The sequence below is a fragment of the Biomphalaria glabrata genome, chromosome 18 (genome assembly GCF_947242115.1).
Source record: "Biomphalaria glabrata chromosome 18, xgBioGlab47.1, whole genome shotgun sequence".
Classification (NCBI taxonomy): domain Eukaryota; kingdom Metazoa; phylum Mollusca; class Gastropoda; family Planorbidae; genus Biomphalaria; species Biomphalaria glabrata.
The window spans coordinates 13816982-13832583 of record NC_074728.1 but is presented as its reverse complement, the minus strand read 5'-3'; the positions used below and the strand labels follow the sequence as shown (position 1 = coordinate 13832583).

The 15602-nt window shown below is 39.0% G+C and overlaps 1 protein-coding gene across 1 annotated transcript in view; it reads right to left on the bottom strand.

Moving 5' to 3' along the window:
- The window catches only part of LOC106073243 (adenomatous polyposis coli homolog), a 59954-nt gene extending 57678 nt beyond the window's left edge, over positions 1-2276 (bottom strand). The window contains exon 1 of the mRNA XM_056017106.1: positions 2135-2276. The gene's annotated coding sequence lies outside the window, so the exon portion shown is untranslated. The remainder of the gene's footprint in view (positions 1-2134) is intronic.
- Between the last annotated feature and the right edge of the window lie 13326 nt (positions 2277-15602).

Genomic DNA, 15602 nt, shown 5'->3' with positions numbered 1-15602 from the left:
TGGTACATTGAATGAAGTTAAATGCTTAGATCTAGACCTACTAGATAGATCTAGATTTATATATAATATAGAGAGAATATAGAGGATTCAGTTAGGCAAGAATGGCTATCGTAACCTGTAGGGGCCTACTATACTACAAAAGAGCATCTGTATTAGAAATTTATTAAATTAATAAACAAAAAAAAAACACAAACATTCAACACACATCTAATCATGCAAACCCCAAACATTCAACACACATAAAATAAACAAACATAAAATAAGTCTAAAAGTCGGTGCAGAAATCACTATTCCAGTGACCTAATTTTGGTAGAATAATAAATAATATTTTTATTGGTTGTGTTCATATTGTTACAAATGAACAGTGATAGGTAGAGGTCAACGTATGACCCCGGCGAGATGACACAGCAGCTAGTGTTCCCTGGAATCTACATGTACAAACAAAGACAGGATGTGACGTGTCCACACGTGTTGTTCCAGGGGACGAACAGATCTAAGTAGGGGGACAGTTACTAATGAACAGTGACAGATAGAGGTCACTACGTGTGACCCCAACTTGATGACACTGCAGCCGATGTTTTCTGGAATCTACATGTATAAACAAAGACAGGATGTGACGTTTCCTCACGTGTTATTTCAGAGGATACTAGCCGTGTTTGTGCAACTTTGGACAAGCGATTAGGGACTCTATATAAGCCAGAGAGTTAATGTTAAAGTCAGTCGTATGGAGTCGTGAGTGAGCCGTTACAGTCGAGACAGACTATGTAAGACGTGTGCGGCTCTGTGGAAGAGAAATGTGTACGACTCGATGCAAGTTAACTAGGGTAGAGTTAACTGGAGTGGACTACTGTCGTTAAAGTCTATACAGCGAACTACAGTGGACTTGAGCCGTTACAGTCGATACAGTCGATGTAAGACGTGTGCGGCTCTGATTCGGTAGACTTGAGTACGACTTGGTTCAGCTTTGGGAGACCTGGAGCGACACTGGGAAGTGTGTCGTTGGTCTGTTCTGTGGAATACGGCTCGAGGAAAGTTGAGAAGAGATGAATTGCAACGAAGTGAAGAGATGAATTGCAACGAAGTATAGCTAACTGTAAACTGACTGATATTGTACAGTCTTCTACGCTACATGTTACAGTAACGAATTGTTAGAGTTAATAGTCATTAAAGTTATATAAAACTGAAAGTTTAGTCGTCAAGTTCTTTGCTGTGTTTTTATTTGTGTGCCAACTAATACATCTAGCCAGAAGATTCAGAAATACGTAACAATATTTATGCATAGTTTGAAAACATCGTAATGATTTAATGTGAGGGGCTATGCCTAGGGATCTTACAATTTAGTTAATGTTAATATAGAATATAGAATTAAAATCTGAGTTTATTGATGCCTAAATATAGAGACTATCCGAAATAAATTATGGTGTCCGGAATCAAATAATGTGTGTCAAATGTGTCCGAATTAAATGAAAACACACTGCCTCTTTGACCTTAAATATAATAACAAATATTGGTTTGGGGAACAAATATAAGTAGTCATCCTTATTCTCCTTTAACTAAAGAATTTTGATACGTCATTTTCTTTTCTATGAGTATGTCAAACCATTGTAAAATAATGCGCTGTTAAAGTCAAACTTTCAAATTTGGGCCTATAGGTGTCCGAATAGCATAAACTACTCTAGATTTAGATTCTAGTCAATCTAGATCTAGAAACATTTAGAATTTAGACTAGAATTATGATATGTCACTAGATTCTAGAGATCTAGTTTAGAATGAAACCTAGACTTAGACTAGTTAGTCTAAGTTAGACTAGTCACTAATCACTAGATCTAATCTAAATCACAGACTCAGACTAAATTGACTAATCTACTACTAGACTCTACTAGTACTACTCTATCTGTCTCTACTACTCTAGCTAGAGACAGAGTGCTAGACTAGATCTAGATCTACTCGTCTAGTCCTAGAGTCCTAGAGTTAGAGTCCTACTCCTAGAAGTAGAAGAGTCCTATGCCTATTATAATTATTTCTAGAGATCAAATAAAAAATTTAAGCAAAATTAACTTATGGTAGCCACTGTAGATCTCTAGTCTACCATATTTTTTAAACTTGTAAAAAATAATGAAAGAACAATGCATACCGAGATTCTTGTCTAAATCTAGGTCTAGAAGATCAAATCTTTTATCTAGTTTGACAACATTATTTCAGTATATTCAAAACACTCGACAGCCATTTTGCTATACACACACACACGCAGTAATGACGTATAGTCGTATAGGATTTAGGCTATCGGAACACACACGCCATTGGTTGCTTTGTTCGAAAGCACCTGCCGCCAAATAGCCAAACACTGTTGCTTTTTTTTTTAAACTGCCCCCCCACCCAAGGGATAAGCCGCTGTTATAGATCCATGGGCGTAGCCGGGGGGGGGGGGATCAACCTCCCCCCCCCAATGAAATCCCCCCATAGAGGGGGGGGGGGATCGGAATTTAGTGAGAAATTTTTTTGCTTTGATTTTGTTTATTTTAGGTGAGATTTTAATACTAAACAATCACTTGCCCCAGCACAGCCAATGGGGGTTTTGAATTTAAAAAAAACCCTACCAGGGGGTTTTGAGTTTAAAAACCCCTACCTGGGGTTTTGAGTTCAAAACCCCCTACCAGGGATTTTTGAGTTTAAAAAACCATTCCAGGGGGTTTTGAGTTTAAAACCCCTACCTAGGGTTTTAGTTTAAATCCCCTTCAAGGTTGTTTTGAGTTTAAAAAACTCTACCAGGGGGTTTTGAATTTAAAACCCCCTACCTGGGGTTTTGAGTTAAAAACCCCCTACCTAGGGTTTTAAGTTTAAAACCCCCTACCTAGGGTTTTGAGTTTAAAACCCCCTTCCAGGGTGTTTTGAGTTTAAAACCCCCTTCCAGGTTGTTTTGAGTTTAAAACCCCTACCAGGGTTTTTTGCGGTCAAATTTCCCTCTTCTATAAAACAAAACAAAAAAATGCAAAAGACATTCCCCAATTTCCAAAAGAACAGTTAAGGAAGATTTTGATTTTAAAACCCCCTCCAAAATTTACGATAAACCCGCTCTTCAATATAAAAAAAAGGAAATTACACACTCAAAATTCTATGAGTGTAGTCAAAGGGGTTTTGAGTTTAAACTCCCCTCCAGTGGAGTTTGAAGCTAAAAAATACCTCTTCAATAAAAAAAATAAATAAAAAAAAAGCAAATTACACACTCTAAAATCTATGAACGTAGCCAAAGGGGATTTTAGTTTAAACCCCCCGCCAGCGGAGTTTGAAGCTAAAAAAAAATACATCTTCAATATAAAAAAAGCAAATTACACACTAAAACTATTTGAGCGTAGCCAAGCCAATTGGGGTTTTGAGTTTAAACCCCTCTCCTACAGATGGCTTTTTAAAACCCCTCCAGATGGTTTTGAGTTTAAAATCCCCCTACAGAGCGTTTTGAGGTGGAAAACCTCTATCTTTAATATTATTCTAAAGCAAACTACAGTTACCAAATTCTATGACCGATGCTAAATGGGGTTTTGAATTTAAAAAAAAAAAAAAAACAACTCCAGAGATTTTTTAGTTTAAAACCCGCAACAGATGGTTTTGACGATAAAACTTCCCTTTTCGATATAAAATCTAAAGCAAACTACAGTCATCTGATTTCAAGAGCGTATTCAAGAGAGGTTACACAATTCTACCAGTGGCGGGCTCCATTAATAAAGTGCAGTGAAAAGTCATCTGCCGAAATTGAAAAACACTAAATGTGGCTCAACAAAGATGGCTAAGACAGATTTAAGGAGTAAGTTATAGAGATCGGGTCTAAATCATGGAAATCCTATGCCGAACTGGGAGTCGACACCTTAGTAAGATTGTGACAGAGGTTTCTCCGACATACGCATAATAAGAGTTGCGATGACATACTAGTACATCTTGGCGCAACACATTACCAATGACAGATTATTGTGGAAACAGCTTGACGGCAAATGCGCCGAACGCATTCAGTAAGAAAAGCACATTAGGTTTTTGAAATAAAACTTTTTAATAGCAGGAAAATGCACTGTAGATACCTCAGAATTTGCATTTTGTTGGCTTTCAAGACCAGAAATTGTGCTTGGCCCCGCGCTGAGCTTCCCCAGACCCCCTTGCTGGCTATGGAAGAACTCCAGGAAGAACCTATTCTGAGGGTATAATAAACGTCTTACGAAAGAATGAAGGGTCAGAATGTAATAAAGATTATGTAAACACACACACATACACACAAATATATTTTTTTCATGGGGGGAGGGGGGAAGAGGGCGAAAAATAACCCCCAGCCCCCCCCCCCCAAATTCAAAACCCCATTTAGCATGTATAATAGATCTATGTAGGCCTACTGTCGTGTCCGTCGGTCAGTCATACTTAGAACTTTGGATCTAAAAAAAAAAAAACTAGAAAAGATATTGAAGATCTAATTTCATGATATTTTGCAGATTGCAAGGTTATCATGCAATCAGTGGCGTACCTAGAGGAAGGGAGTCCAAATTCTAAGTCCCCCCCCAGGCCCCAACTCGAATGAATGTCCTATTTTTTTAAATATTTTTTTACAATAAATATTACGCCTCTGTCATGTAATTTTACTATTCCCGTGGAGTCAAAAGTACTAGACAGCATTGATCTAGAATCCTAAATGATGTTATGGATGCCTTTGTTGCACAGAAAGCACTACGTGATGCTATATGAATTGAGATTTGTCACTTGTGCATTATCTGGCCAATAAACAACGATATTATTCAATAAAAGAGTATTGATGATTTTTTAAAGTCAAATGCGTATCTACGCCAGTCTCAGTATCTACTGCATGCAGTATCTCTATATCTATATATCTGTTCTAAAAGTATGTTAAAAAATAATTATATTACCAAATTAAGTGTTTTCTGTTAGTCCATGTAGTAACAATTTACGAAGAAGCTTAATTATTATTTTTTTTTTTACTGTTTTTAAAATAAAGAATGCATTTTGTATGTATAATTTTAAAATATTTTTTAAAAAGATTTAATAGATTATCATAACCATGATTTTTTTTCGGGATGGGGGACACTAGCGGATCCAGAACTTTGGAGTGGAGGGGGGGGCGATTTTTTTTCAAACCCTAACCTTAACGCCCAGTAAACCCTAACCCTATGCATAAACGTATGAACAGCGCGCGCGCACACACACACACACACACACAGACATATATATATATATATATATATATATTGTTACGTATTTCTGATTTTCTGGCTAAATGTACTAGGCACACAAATAAAAGAAACACTGCAAAGAACTTGACGACTCAACTTTCAGCTTTAAATAACTTTATTGAATTATAACTATAACAATTCGTCACTGTAACATGTAGCGTATACGTCTTACATCGACTGTATCGACTGTAACGGCTCAAGTCCACTCTCTTCTACTGTCTCGCACAGTAGAGAACAGTATCGACGACTGTACTCACTCTTTTCACATGAACATCTCTGGTTTATAAAGAGTCCCTAATCGCTTGTCTATTGTTGCAAAAACACTGCTAGTACCCTCTGGAACAACATGGGAGGAAACATCACATCCTGTTGTTGTTTATACATGTCGATTCCAGAGGATGCCTGCTGCAGTGTCATCTCGCCGAGGTCACACGTAGTGACCTCTAACTGTCACTGTTCATTTGTCACAATGCCCCCCTTCGTAAATCTGTTCGTCCTCTGGAACAACACGTGAGGCACGTCCCATCCTGTCTTTGTTTACATGCATAGATTCCAGATAACACTCGGTGCTGTGTCATCTCGCCGGGGTCACACATAGTGACCTCTACCTGTCACTGTTCATTCGTAACACTGCCCCCTTCTTAGATCTGTTCGTCCCGAACAGATTCTATTTCACCACGGTACTGATGGAGTCGGTCAACGTGGACAACCTTCAGCTTGGACCGTGGACTTTTCTGTATCCGGTAGACCACGTCGTTTATTCTTTTTACGACACGGTATGGACCTTCCCAGTCTCTTTGGAGTTTCGGGGATCTGCCTTTTCGTCTCTGTGGGTTATAGAGCCACACTAGATCATTCTCATGGAACCCCGACGTATTGGCCCGTTTGTCATACCTCGTTTTCATCAGGTCACTGTTGGTCTTGATGTTTCTGCGGGCCAATACATGAGCATTCTCCAATCGTCTTCGGAGATTGGTGACATATTCAGTTGAAGACACTGGCGTATCTCTCGGAATCCCAAATAACAGGTCACATGGTAGACGAAGCTCACGACCAAATAACATCTTCGCTGGGGTATATCCTGTGGTGCTATGAACGGATCCTCTGTATGACATGAGGAACATGGGGATATGGCTGTCCCAGTCGTCTTGTCGGTCATCAGTAACCTTAGACAGATGTTGTTCTAGGGTTCTGTTGAATCGCTCCACCATCCCATCAGATTGCGGATGGAGAGCTGTCGTGTGAGTCTTTTCGATGCCAAGTGTCTTGCACATCTCCTGGAAAACTTTGGACTCGAAGTTCCTGCCCTGGTCAGAGTGCAACTCATTAGGTACACCAAAGCGACTGATCCAGTTATCCACGAGTGTTTCGGCCACTGTGATAGCTTCTTGATTTGGTATGGCATAAGCTTCTGGCCATTTGCTGAAATAGTCCATGACTACCAAGATGTATTTGTTTCCTTTCTTGGTTTCAGGAAATGGGCCTGCTACATCTATTGCGATCCTCTCGAATGGAACACCAACATTATACTGTTGCAAAAGACCCCTAGTTTTGCGTCGAGGGCCTTTTGCTGCCGCACATATGTCGCACCTTCGACACCATTCCTCTACATCCTCTCTATATCTGAACCAGTAGAACCGCTGACGAACCTTTTCCAGAGTCTTATTGACACCAAGATGAGATCCGCTAGCGCCATTATGCATCTCTTTCAGTACTTCAGCAACTCTCACCTTCGGTAACATCAGCTGAAGGCGATTGGATGTTCCATCAGCAGATTCCCAAACTCTTTTGATGACACCATTGACTAACGTCAGCGAGTCCCACTGAGCCCAGTACGCCTTGGTGGCTACCCCCTTCTCAGAGATGTTTTTCCAATCTGGCCGTTGTCCATCTTCTTTCCATAGAAGAATGGGAGCCAGATCTTCATCTTGCATTTGGTCCTCTCGAATCCTTTTATCACACCAGGGTCCGGAAACATCTACTCCGAGCCGAAGACAATTGACAGCTACCTCCTTTTCTTCAGCCCTCTTGCAGTGCTTACATTCTGCTTTGCAGGGTCGTCGAGACAGTGCATCAGCATTTTGGTGAATTTGCCCTTTTCGGTGCTTAGTTTCAAATTCATAGGTTTGAAGACGTTCGATCCACCTTGCCACCTGACCTTCAGGGCTCCTAAACGAAAGCAACCATTGCAGAGCTGCGTGATCTGACCTTAAGATAAATTTCTGCCCGTATAGGTACTTGTGGAAATGTTTTATTGCATCCACAGCAGCCAGCAATTCACGTCTCGTCACACAGTAGTTCCTTTCAGCTCTCGATAGGCTTCGACTGAAGTATGCGATGACTCGTTCAGTTTCATCCACCTTTTGGGACAAGACTGCGCCTATTCCAGTGTTGCTTGCATCTGTGTCGAGTATGAATGTCTTCCCTGGAATGGGGTAGGCCAATACTGGTGATGAGGATAGTGTGTTTTTCAGCCTCTCGAAAGCTTCTTGACATTCAGATGTCCAAATAAATGGCCTCTTTTGCTCTGTCAGTTGATGAAGGACCTTACAGATGTTTGAGAAATTTGGCACGAAACGTCGGTAGTATGTACAGAGTCCCAAGAAACTTCTCAGCTCATGGATATTACTTGGCGTAGGCCATCGTTTCACTGCCTCAACTTTGTCAGGGTCAGTGCTGACTCCGTCATTTGACACAATGTGACCAAGATACTTAACGTTTTTCCTGAATAAGGAACACTTCTTTGGGCTGAGTCTCATTCCCGCACTTCTTATCCGTTGAAATACTTCCTTCAGATTTGCAAGGTGCTCTTCAAACGTTTTGCCAATGACAATAATGTCATCAAGGTAAACAAGGCATGTAGTCCAATGAAGTCCTCGTAAAACCCTCTCCATCAATCGTTCAAAGGTGGCTGGTGCGTTGCAGAGACCGAATGGCATCACAGTAAATTGCCAGAGGCCATTGCCAGCAGAGAAGGCGGTTTTCTCTCTATCATTGGGATGCATTTCAACTTGCCAATACCCACTCTTTAGGTCGAGAGTAGAAAATACCTGGGACCCTGCAAGCGTGTCCAAAGTATCGTCGATTCTAGGAAGTGGATAACTATCTTTATGTGTGACTTCATTCAGAGCTCTGTAATCTACACAAAATCGCATAGATCCATCCTTCTTCTTTACTAAGACAATAGGCGAACACCAAGGACTATTTGAGGGCTCAATGATTCCTTGCTGCGTCATGCCCTCTATCATGTCCATAGCTTCTTGTTGCTTTGCTAGCGGCAAGCGACGTGGTGGCTGTCGAATCGGTCTGGTGTTTCCAGTGTCTATTCGATGTTGTACCATGTTTGTCCGTCCGCAGTCTGTTTCATCAGATGGCAGAATATCTTCAAACTCAATGATCAATTGTTCCGCTTTGCTGAACTGCTCATCTGATAAATTCACTTTCATTTCTGTCAGGAGCTTGGTAATTTGTGGATTGAAAGGTTTGGTGGAATTAACGATCGTGATATCATTATTACAGTTTCTTATCAGGTCAAGAGTATTACATATTGCGATTGGGCTGTCTTTCTCTAGATGTCTCTCCTGTAGGCCGAGGTTCATGATTCTGACGGGCACCTTTTGATCTTTTCCGACAAGGACCAATGTTTTTCCTACTGCCATTCCGCTGTTGTCATTTTCAATGCCTTCCACTATCGCCGTCATCGTTGCAGTTTGACCATGCTCTAACTTTCCCCAGATAATTGCTTCAGACTGAGCTGGCAAACTTGTATCTTCTGTTAAAAGGATTCTTCTTATTTGACCATTCTCTTCATCTTCATTCCCGAGCAAGGGAATCTCAACATCACCACATTTCAAAGTACCACCTCCGATGTTCAGAGAGAATTCACATTTCTGCATAAAATCGAGCCCAATAATACAGTCATCCGTAATGTTAGCGATCAGAAATTCATGTATAAATGACTGATGCCCGAGCTCAAAGTTTATATTTGTCAGTCCATGTATAGGCATCATCTCTCCACTGGCCGTCTTCAAGGAGTAAGAGTTCACTCTCTTGATTTCGTTCTTTTTGACAATGTCTGGACGAATGACTGAACGTGAGGCACCAGTATCTAGAAGAAAACGGTAATTTCGAGATCCAATTCTACCATTGATGTACAGACTTTTATTCTTCCCTAACACAGCGACTGGAATTATAGTTGCAGGGGCTGTCATGTTCTTGATCGCCGATTTTTGCCCCATAAAACCGGCGAAAGTTAGTTTCCCTGGTAGACATGAGCACCTGACCTTGCATCTGTCTCCGGTCTGTGCTGATACTCTGTTTGTCGGGGAAATCTTCTCGTGCAGTTCCTTTGTAGATGGCCAGGTTCTCCACAATTCCAACAACGTACACTGGTTCTATTCTGTCCTTCTTGCTTCTTATTTGGTCTGCGTTCTTCTAGCACTTCAGTTACCCTTCTGAGAAGTTGTGTAAGATCTTCTTCTTGGACTTCCAGCATACGCCCATGATGGATATTCTTAGAGGCGTCTTTGGCGGCTTCATAGGAGAGGGCGTAGACCAGAGCTTCGCTGGATTTGCGCTTACCACTGATTCTTATTGCCTTCTTCAGTTCTGGATCTCGAATAGCATCAATGAATGCATCAGTGATAATGACGTCCAGAAAGTCTTGTGCTGCTGTTGGATATGCCAAATGAGCAAGACGTTCTATGTCCGCCTCTAGCTCTTGCAAGGTTTCACCGGAGCGTTGTTGTCGGGTTTTCAACTGAACTCTATAAACTTCTTGTAAATGTTCGTCTCCGTAACGGAGCTCCATAGCCTTAACAATGGCAGCGTAATCTTGTTGATTTGTTATTGACTGAAGCAGTTCTGCTGCCTTCCCTCTTAAAGCTAACACCAGAGCAGTCGCTTTCTCTTCTTCAGTGTTCCAGTTATTAACCTTGGCCGCTGCCTCAAACTGTCTTTTGTAAACAGTCCATGAGATGGATCCATCAAACACAGGCGGCTTTATCTTCCCAGAGATTTCGGGCACTAATGTTTTTGTTCTAGTACCCCGTTCCTTACTCAGTTGTTCTTGGACATGAGTCCTTATCTCTTCCATTTCTTTTTCCACAGTGTTGACTCTCTGGTCAATCTTCTCGTTCATAGAGCTCATCTGTTCATTTACATTTTCATTCATGGCGTTTATTTTCTTGAGGCTCTCCTTCATTAAGTCCATCTGGCCCTGCATGTTACTCAGGATCTCTGTCATATCTGGGTTTAATTCAAATATGTATTCATCTGGATCTTGATCTTCCTCAATAAGGGCCTGTCTTAGACGTTCTGTTAGTGTTTCTTTGTTACCATTGAGCTGCAGACCTCTCTCACGAAGTTCTTGCCTTAATTCTTTGACCAACAGCTGGTTAAGTAGTTTCCTCGAAGACATTTCAGCCAGAAAACATCCCACTTCTGACACCAATTGTTACGTATTTCTGATTTTCTGGCTAAATGTACTAGGCACACAAATAAAAGAAACACTGCAAAGAACTTGACGACTCAACTTTCAGCTTTAAATAACTTTATTGAATTATAACTATAACAATTCGTCACTGTAACATGTAGCGTATACGTCTTACATCGACTGTATCGACTGTAACGGCTCAAGTCCACTCTCTTCTACTGTCTCGCACAGTAGAGAACAGTATCGACGACTGTACTCACTCTTTTCACATGAACATCTCTGGTTTATAAAGAGTCCCTAATCGCTTGTCTATTGTTGCAAAAACAATGCTAGTACCCTCTGGAACAACATGGGAGGAAACATCACATTCTGTTGTTGTTTATACATGTCGATTCCAGAGGATGCCTGCTGCAGTGTCATCTCGCCGAGGTCACACGTAGTGACCTCTAACTGTCACTGTTCATTTGTCACAATGCCCCCCTTCGTAAATCTGTTCGTCCTCTGGAACAACACGTGAGGCACGTCCCATCCTGTCTTTGTTTACATGCATAGATTCCAGATAACACTCGGTGCTGTGTCATCTCGCCGGGGTCACACATAGTGACCTCTACCTGTCACTGTTCATTCGTAACAATATATATATATATATATATATATATATATATATATATATATATATATATATATATATATATATATATATAAATATGAGAATTTAAAAAAGCAGCATTTCTCAACCTTCGGCGAAAAAGTGGGGCAGCGCTATAAGGTCCTTAGTGGGGTTTGGGGCAAAGCCCCGACGACAAAAGCATTTTCTTGTATTCTTCACTGCAGAAACGAGTTAATATGCAATTTACATTAAAAAAAAACGGAACAATATATTAAAGATCATGTGTTTCTTGCAACGTTTAAGCACGGAAATTAAATCTACTATAAGTTAGAAGAGCAAACAAATATTCATTGGCATTGATTTATTTTTCACAAAACATCCGGAACAATCTAATATAGATACTTAAAACTATTGCAATATTTCTGAATGAAAAACTAAAGGTTAAATCAGATTTACAATAGCCTCTAGTGTTATTTGTCAATCTGATCGTGACCGACGGACCGACCAACAGACAAAACGCACAAAAATAAGCTTCTTTTATTCGGATGGGGGCACTAAACAAAAAATAAATAAAATCTGATTTTTTTAAAAACTTTAAGGAATTGGTTTATCAGTGGCCAATGTTGCGACGTTACGCTACTGCACGAAAGTCACTGTACAAAAAGTCCATTTTAAAAAATGTGCATGATATTTACATACAAAGTGCATTATTAGCCTTTATAAACAAACAGAAATGTTTTCTTTTAATTTTAGCAGCTAGTTGACCAGAAAAAACATCTTTAACTATTATTTATATTTGTAGTAAACATTTCCTGCACATTTTATAAATATATTTGAATTAGTAATACTGAAAATACAAGACTACCGTCTATTTTTGCTAGCATTTTGTAACATTGCCTCCCTTACATTTACGTAATTGTTTTAGAATTGGTTTATTTTTATGAAAACATCGCTTGCATAATTAATTTTATAAATTAAACGGTTTGCTTCTAGAAAACCAAAAGTAGCCGTTGCACCTAAACTTTTCAAGCCGCATTTAATGATGAAATAATATTTTTCATATCTCTTCTAGTTTTCGAGATCTGAGTGTGACAGACGGACAGACGAACATTTTGCACAAACTTAATAGCGGCTTTTTCCCCTTACGGGGGCCGCTAAAAATAGTAAAAATATTTCTTCTCGCACAGAGTTATTGTTAGTCTAGAGCAGTGGTCTCACCCTTTTTTGGCCTACCGCCCCCTTTTTGTATTTTTTCTTTTAAAAAATCCGCCAGCGTCCCTTCTAAGAAAAATACTTATAAAGAAGCGTGAGGAAGCAATTTTGAACAAAATATCACCTATTTATTAATTTTTATGCTGCCAATAACACTAATCCCACATGGGAGACGACCGCATGCCAAAGTCGGTTATAATTTTTTTTAATGAGCAGGCATGCTTTTTTTTTTTTAATTTTATTTCTCGGTGCAATCGTGCGACGCGCCACCTTACGCGAATGCAACATAGGCTAGCTACCCTCTAGACCAGTGGTCTTCAACGGGGGCGCTATCGCCCCCTAGGGGGCGTTTTCGAGATTTGGGGGGGGCCGCTGGGAGCCAAAGGGGCGGTAGGGGGGCGCTGGGCACAAAAGGGGGCGGTAAGGGGGCGCTAGGCATAAAGGGGGTAAAAAGGAACTAAAAGTACACTGAAACAAAACAAATTTTAAAATTCTTAAAAATTAAGCTGGCAAACTAAAGGTAGACAAATTAAACTTAGCTGGCTTATAATTTAAGAACAGAATCAACGTTAGAAATTGAGTTCGGGAATCTCATTTTCTATTTTTAAATTCTTACTTTTTTGCTTTGATCGGAGGGTATCTAGTGTCCTTAGATCTTACGCGCGTAAACGTTTATGATTTGATACACCAATTAGGTAATACGCCTTGTAGATTATAATTTATCTACATATTTTAATATATTGATATGTAAATGTTAATTGAAAAAAAAAACTTAAAGCTAACATCCAAATAGAAAATAATTTAACCTTTTTTTCAAAATGAAAAAACATTGATAAAGTGTTGTTACGAACACTCACTGGTATGTAATGGGATATTACTAAGAGTTTTAGTGGATTGCCACTAAATAAAAAGTATGTTCTACTTTGAATGAGGGCAATTTCAGATGAGGTTATGAAACCAAGTCGGCTTCACGAACATATAGCAATATCTACAAATAATTTAAGAATATTCATGAACAATTATAAAAATCAACTATTACAACAATAATAAAAGCAAAACAAAACAAAACAAAAAACAAAAAAAAAACGGCAAAGCAAGATATGTTTTAGTGACTTCTTAAAAAATGCATAGCTTTTTTAAAGTCTAATGTTATTGTTTGAAAATTGATTAAAACTAAAATTTAAAAAAACAAAACATATATTACACAAAAATACTTTTTTTTTCTTTTAATGATGAAATATTAGTTCAAAATTGTCTAGTTATGTAGCTTATGACGACAGATTGGGAACCATCAGTGGTTGGACGGTACAATGGCTTCATAAGTAATATAGAATAAAGAACAGATCTATTCATCATTTACCTTGTGAGTTATGATACACAGGCAATTTTAGCCCGCAATTTCATTTCTCTAACCGTACGACTTGGTATTGCTCTTAACTTAATAATTAAACTAGTTACAAACTAATAGTCTATTATTGATAAAGAGATATATTACACATTACGGCATGGCATCTACCGGATATGTAGCTTACAATATGAAAGATGAGCGATTTTAGATAATCTTTCAGCATTGATTTGTAATTGAAAAAAAAAAAGAACAGATGGATCTTGCTTGTTCGGCTGGTCACTTCCAAGAGCCCATTCAACTCAACGCCTCGGACAACGCTGTTCGTCTAGCGCTAGTTAATATAAAGGTATAATCTCCCTTGATCTGGCCGAGATCTGATAATCTCCCCTTCACATCCTCTGACCACCTGGGCAAATTTCCTGAACTTTCGACACGGTCAAGCGGGGATCGAAAGACGCCAGATAGTCTGGGCCACATTTGCGCCCCCCCCCTTGCCTCGTGTATAGGGATAAGATTTCATCGTCTGATCTCATTCACGCTGGAGAGCTGACAGGGAGCGCATCGGTCTCTTGCTTGAGCTCTACATATTTTCATCCCCTATTTCTTACACTTTGGATTGGTGGTATGTAACTTAGTAAAGTGCTTGAGAATCATTTTACTTAGTAATGGGTATATATATATTTGTGCATTTATTTACTGCATTATTTGTGTACATATTTGTGTATTTCTTATCATGGATAATGTAAGTAGATTACTTTATGTTAATATTTTATATCATGCCTTTTATGGCAAAATGTCCAAAGTCATCCCCTTTATCTGGACTAGAATTCATTGATGATTCTTACCGCATGTATTTAGCTCTTTAGCTATCATATCACTGATAAATTATCGCTCATCATGAGCCTTTAATATATTATCATTGATTAATTCCTTGGCAGGGAATTATCATAACATTTCTGCAGCATGTCATATTACCAAGTATATATTTCTCTCATTGCTTTGTAAGGAATCCCGTAATTATTTATGCATTCTATTTTACCAGCCATTTTGGCCAGAATATATTAGATAAAATCATGTCCATTTACTTATTCTCATGTTTACTTATATGAGAGCATGGGCGAGTATCAGTCGTTGATCTCCCCTTCCATCTCATTTATCTAAGCAATGTATATAATTGCTATTCACCGTGACTGGTGAACATCACTTGTATTACCTTATTACATTATTACTTATCGCTGTTTGTTATTTTTGTTATTTCTCTTTATGGGGTTTCATACTATTATTGTTATTCCACTTTTATGGGATGCAATATTTATTTGTTAGCTCCCTTTACTATTTATGAAACTAGTTTATAGTTTCTCTACATCATTCTGAAGATGTTCTTCACGGAAAGATTTGATTTGATTTGATTTTTGATTTGAGGCACATCGGCACAATTTAGGCCATGTCGTGCCTGCAGTCCCTTAAGGATCCCTCTCTCTCTAAACAACAAGGGCCAGATTCTATACAGTCATATCATTAAAATCAAGGTCTATTCACAGTTAAAATAGTAAAGGTAGTAAAAATTTAAATATTTGGTAAAAATCTAATGTAAATAGTGCATGTTCACAAATTCAGAAATCAGATCTTCGTAGATAGTCCCACTTCCCGAATAAAGCCCAGTACCTTCCCAGGGTCGACATTATTAAATAGTGTTTTTAGATTAGTGGCTCTAAAATATTTCGCCCTGACATCCTGGTATCTGGGGCAATCAACGAGGATATGTTCCACGGTGAG